This window comes from Oncorhynchus gorbuscha, linkage group LG16 (genome assembly GCF_021184085.1).
Source record: "Oncorhynchus gorbuscha isolate QuinsamMale2020 ecotype Even-year linkage group LG16, OgorEven_v1.0, whole genome shotgun sequence".
Taxonomy (NCBI): Eukaryota; Metazoa; Chordata; class Actinopteri; order Salmoniformes; family Salmonidae; genus Oncorhynchus; species Oncorhynchus gorbuscha.
In genome coordinates this window covers 22790542-22796984 of record NC_060188.1, presented here as the reverse complement: position 1 = coordinate 22796984, position 6443 = coordinate 22790542, and positions in this window count along the sequence as shown.

Here is a 6443-nt window from a genome sequence, read left to right as displayed (position 1 = left end):
CACACCAAAGGGCAGATTTCCAGCAGTCTAATGTCCATTGTTTGTGTTTCTTGGCCCAAGCAAGTCTCTTCTTCTAATTGTAGTGGTTTCTTTGCAGCAATTCGACCATGAAGGCCTAATTCACGCAGTCTCGTCTGAACAGTCGATGATGTGTCTGTTACTTGATGTCTTCACTATTATTCTACAATGTAGAAAATAGTAAAAATAAAGAAAAAACCTTGAATGAGTAGGTGTGTCCAAACTTTTTACTGGTACTGTATATATGGGGACAGTTTAGTGCCAGAAATAAGTAGTTAAATACATGTACAATTGAATTACAAATGTTTCCTGATCTGTCTTTATATCGCTCAGATATACTGTACTGTAGGACAGATACATTTTTGTGGGGGGGGGGAGTATCTAGTAGTAAGGCCAAAAATAAAGTTTCATCAACTATTTTTAAATATATTTTTTAAACTTCAAATGGTTGTTTAAAATTTTAAATCAAATAGCAAAATTAACCTTGGTATGACCTTCTTGAAACAATCCCATATACTGTAGCTTAGTAGAAATTTGACGAATTGACTTGTTAGAAAGGTGGCATCCTATAACAGTGCCACATTGAAAGTCACTGAGCTCTTCAGTACGGGCCATTCTACTGCCAATATTTGCCCATGGAGATTGCATGGCTGTGTGCTCGATTTTATACACCTGTCAGCAGTGGGTGTGGCTGAAATAACCAAATCCACTCATTTGAATGGGTGTCCACATACTTTTGTAGATATAGTGTATGTCTCAAACATTGTTCTCACAGATGGATTATGTTGCGAAACAGAAGCAGGGTTTGGAAGGGACCTCCTACAATGCTCACAGGGTAGCCACAAAACAACCACATCCTCAGTGACACTGCAGCAGATGACGACTTTCAATATGTCAGATATGTCATTGTGCACTGAACTTGATCACACAGTCTGTGACACAAATGAATGAATTCATTTGTCTTTAGAACTAATCGGACAATTATGCCATGTGGCATGGTTAGCAGAATCTATCAGAACCAATAAGGTAAGAATACTATCTGAATAATATTTTTCTGAATAACATGAATAACATTGAAGTACAATATCTTTATTCTATTGTTAGCGTTGTCTACCATTGTTAGATTTCTTTGTGTGGGGTTTGGGTTTTTTTGTAAACACATTTGTTGCTTACATTTCCGGACTTAACCTTTGCTTGACATGAAAGTGATTGTCTTGAATGAATTTGTTTCCTTCTTCTCGACTCCAATACTGTTGTCATGCAGGTGAAAGAGGACCCAAAAGCGACTTAACAGAAACAGAGTTTATTCAAGTCCAAACAGGGAATAACAGAAATCCTCTAGTCTGTAGAGGGGAATAACAGGAGAAGCGGCCACAGACTGCAGGTCGCTTCGGGTAGGCGCAGGCCGTAGCTGACAGAGACACCTGCTCACACGCAGCATCTGATGAAGGCAAAAAACACGACAGGACAGGGCGATACACAATCACAGCACGGTGAATACTAAACAAGGAACCGACAGGACAGGAACGGAACACAAAGGAATAAATAGGGACTCCAATCAGGGGAAAGGATCGGGAACAGGTGTGGGAAGACTAAATGATGATTAGGGGAATAGGAACAGCTGGGAGCAGGAACGGAACGATAGAGAGAAGAGAGAGCGAGAGAGTGAGAGAGGGAGGGGGAGAGAGAGGGATAGAAAGAGGGAAAGAACCTAAAAAGACCAGCAGAGGGAAACGAATAGAATGGGGAGCACAGGGACAAGACATGATAATAAATGACAAACATGACAGTACCCCCCCACTCACCGAGCGCCTCCTGGCGCACTCGAGGAGGAATCCTGGCGGCAACGGAGGAAATCATCGATGAGTGAACGGTCCAGCACGTCCCGAGACGGAACCCAACTCCTCTCCTCAGGACCGTAACCCTCCCAATCCACTAAGTATTGGTGACCCCGTCCCCGAGAACGCATGTCCATGATCTTATGTACCTTGTAAATAGGTGCGCTCTCGACAAGGACGGGAGGGGGAGGGAAGACGAACGGGGGTGCGAAGAAAGGGCTTAACACAGGAGACATGGAAGACAGGATGGACGCGACGAAGATGTCGCGGAAGAAGCAGTCGCACAGCGACAGGATTGACGACCTGGGAGACACGGAACGGACCAATGAACCGCGGAGTCAACTTACGAGAAGCTGTCGTAAGAGGAAGGTTGCGAGTGGAAAGCCACACTCTCTGGCCGCAACAATACCTTGGACTCTTAATCCTGCGTTTATTGGCGGCTCTCACCGTCTGTGCCCTGTAACGGCAAAGTGCAGACCTCACCCTCCTCCAGGTGCGCTCACAACGTTGGACAAACGCTTGAGCGGAGGGAACGCTGGACTCGGCAAGCTGGGATGAGAACAGAGGAGGCTGGTAACCCAGACTACTCTGAAACGGAGATAACCCGGTAGCAGACGAAGGAAGCGAATTGTGAGCGTATTCTGCCCAGGGAGCTGTTCTGCCCAAGACGCAGGGTTTCTGAAAGAAAGGCTGCGTAGTATGCGACCAATCGTCTGATTGGCCCTCTCTGCTTGACCGTTAGACTGGGGATGAAACCCGGAAGAGAGACTGACGGACGCACCAATCAAACGACAGAACTCCCTCCAAAACTGTGACGTGAATTGCGGGCCTCTGTCTGAAACGGCGTCTAACGGGAGGCCATGAATTCTGAATACATTCTCAATAATGATTTGTGCCGTCTCCTTAGCGGAAGGAAGTTTAGCGAGGGGAATGAAATGTGCCGCCTTAGAGAACCTATCGACAACCGTAAGAATCACAGTCTTCCCCGCAGACAAAGGCAGACCGGTAATGAAGTCTAAGGCGATGTGAGACCATGGTCGAGAAGGAATGGGGAGCGGTCTGAGACGACCGGCAGGAGGAGAGTTACCCGACTTAGTCTGCGCGCAGTCCGAACAAGCAGCCACGAAACGGCGCGTGTCACGCTCCTGAGTCGGCCACCAAAAGCGCTGGCGAATAGACGCAAGAGTGCCTCGAACACCGGGATGACCAGCTAACTTGGCAGAGTGAGCCCACTGAAGAACAGCCAGACGAGTGGAAACAGGAACGAAAAGGAGGTTACTAGGACAAGCGCGCGGCGGCGCAGTGTGCGTGAGTGCTTGCTTAACCTGTCTTTCAATTCCCCAGACTGTTAACCCGACAACACGCCCATAAGGAAGAATCCCTCGGGATCAGTAGAAGCCACAGAAGAACTAAACAGACGGGATAAGGCATCAGGCTTGGTGTTCTTGCTACCCGGACGGTAAGAAATCACAAACTCGAAACGAGCGAAAAACAACGCCCAACGAGCTTGACGGGCATTAAGTCGTTTGGCAGAACGGATGTACTCAAGGATCTTATGGTCTGTCCAAACGACAAAAGGAACGGTCGCCCCCTCCAACCACTGTCGCCATTCGCCTAGGGCTAAGCGGATGGCGAGCAGTTCACGGTTACCCACATCATAGTTGCGCTCAGATGGCGACAGGCGATGAGAAAAATAAGCGCAAGGATGAACCTTATCGTCAGACTGGAAGCGCTGGGATAGAATGGCTCCCACGCCTACCTCTGAAGCGTCAACCTCGACAATGAATTGTCTAGTGACGTCAGGAGTAACGAGGATAGGAGCGGACGTAAAACGTTCTTTTAGAAGATCAAAAGCTCCCTGGGCGGAACCGGACCACTTAAAACACGTCTTGACAGAAGTAAGAGCTGTGAGAGGGGCAGCAACTTGACCGAAATTACGAATGAAACGCCGATAGAAATTAGCGAAACCTAAAAAACGCTGCAACTCGACACGTGACCTTGGAACGGGCCAATCACTGACAGCTTGGACCTTAGCGGAATCCATCTGAATGCCTTCAGCGGAAATAACGGAACCGAGAAAAGTAACGGAGGAGACATGAAAAGAGCACTTCTCAGCCTTTACGTAGAGACAATTCTCTAAAAGGCGCTGTAGAACACGTCGAACGTGCTGAACATGAATCTCGAGTGACGGAGAAAAAATCAGGATATCGTCAAGATAGACAAAAACAAAGATGTTCAGCATGTCTCTCAGAACATCATTAACTAATGCCTGAAAAACAGCTGGCGCATTGGCGAGACCGAACGGCAGAACCCGGTACTCAAAATGCCCTAACGGAGTGTTAAACGCCGTTTTCCACTCGTCCCCCTCTCTGATGCGCACGAGATGGTAAGCGTTACGAAGGTCCAACTTAGTAAAGCACCTGGCTCCCTGCAGAATCTCGAAGGCTGATGACATAAGGGGAAGCGCATAACGATTCTTAACCGTTATGTCATTCAGCCCTCGATAATCCACGCAGGGCGCAGAGTACCGTCCTTCTTCTTAACAAAAAGAACCCCGCCCCGGCCGGAGAGGAAGAAGGCACTATGGTACCGGCGTCAAGAGACACAGACAAATAATCCTCGAGAGCCTTACGTTCGGGAGCCGACAGAGAGTATAGTCTACCTCGAGGAGGAGTGGTCCCCGGAAGGAGATCAATACTACAATCATACGACCGGTGAGGAGGAAGGGAGTTGGCTCGGGACCGACTGAAGACCGTGCGCAGATCATGATATTCCTCCGGCACTCCTGTCAAATCGCCAGGTTCCTCCTGAGAAGTAGGGACAGAAGAAACGGGAGGGATGGCAGACATTAAACACTTCACATGACAAGAAACGTTCCAGGATAGGATAGAATTACTAGACCAATTAATAGAAGGATTATGACATACTAGCCAGGGATGACCCAAAACAACAGGTGTAAACGGTGAACGGAAAATCAAAAAAGAAATAGTCTCACTGTGGTTACCAGATACTGTGAGGGTTAAAGGTAGTGTCTCAAATCTGATACTGGGAAGATGACTACCATCTAAGGCGAACATGGGCGTAGGCTTCTCTAACTCTCTGAAAGGAATGTCATGTTTCCGAACCCATGCTTCGTCCATGAAACAACCCTCAGCCCCAGAGTCTATCAAGGCACTACATGTAGCACCCGAACCGGTCCAGCGTAGATGGACCGACAAAGTAGTACAGGATCTTGATGGAGAGACTTGAGTAGTTGCGCTCACCTGTAGCCCTCCGCTTACAGATGAGCTCTGGCTTTTACTGGACATGAATTAACAAAATGTCCAGCAACTCCGCAATAGAGGCACAGGCGGTTGGTGATCCTCCGTTCCCTCTCCTTAGTCGAGATGCGAATCCCTCCCAGCTGCATGGGCTCAGTCTCAAAGCCAGAGGAGGGAGATGGTTGCGATGCGGAGCAGGGAAACACCGTTGATGCGAGCTCTCTTCCACGAGCCCGGTGACGAAGATCTACCCGTCGTTCTATGCGGATGGCGAGAGCAATCAAAGAGTCCACATCTGAAGGAACCTCCCGGGAGAGAATCTCATCCTTAACCACTGCGTGGAGTCCCTCCAGAAAACGAGCGAGCAGCGCCGGCTCGTTCCACTCACTAGAGGCAGCAAGAGTGCGAAACTCAATAGAATAATCCGTTATGGACCGTTCACCTTGGCATAAGGAAGCCAGGGCCCTAGAAGCCTCCCCACCAAAAACTGAACGGTCAAAAACCCGAATCATCTCCTCTTTAAAGTTCTGGAACTTGTTAGAGCAATCAGCCCTTGCCTCCCAGATAGCTGTGCCCCATTCTCGAGCCCGGCCAGTAAGGAGTGAAATGACGTAAGCAACCCGAGCTCTCTCTCTAGAGTATGTGTTGGGTTGGAGAGAGAACACAATCTCACACTGCGTGAGAAAGGAGCGGCACTCAGTGGGCTGCCCGGAGTAGCAAGGTGGGTTATTAACCCTAGGTTCTGGAGGCTCGGCAGGCCAGGAAGTAACAGGTGGCACGAGACGTAGACTCTGGAACTGTCCAGAGAGGTCGGAAACCTGAGCGGCCAGGTTCTCCACGGCATGGCGAGCAGCAGACAATTCCTGCTCGTGTCTGCCGAGCATGGCTCCTTGGATCTCGACGGCAGTGTAACGAGCGTCTGAAGTCGCTGGGTCCATTCCTTGGTCGGTTCCTTCTGTCATGCAGGTGAAAGAGGACCCAAAAGCGACTTAACAGAAACAGAGTTTATTCAAGTCCAAACAGGGAATAACAGAAATCCTCTAGTCTGTAGAGGGGAATAACAGGAGAAGCGGCCACAGACTGCAGGTCGCTTCGGGTAGGCGCAGGCCGTAGCTGACAGAGACACCTGCTCACACGCAGCATCTGATGAAGGCAAAAAACACGACAGGACAGGGCGATACACAATCACAGCACGGTGAATACTAAACAAGGAACCGACAGGACAGGAACGGAACACAAAGGAATAAATAGGGACTCCAATCAGGGGAAAGGATCGGGAACAGGTGTGGGAAGACTAAATGATGATTAGGGGAATAGGAACAGCTGG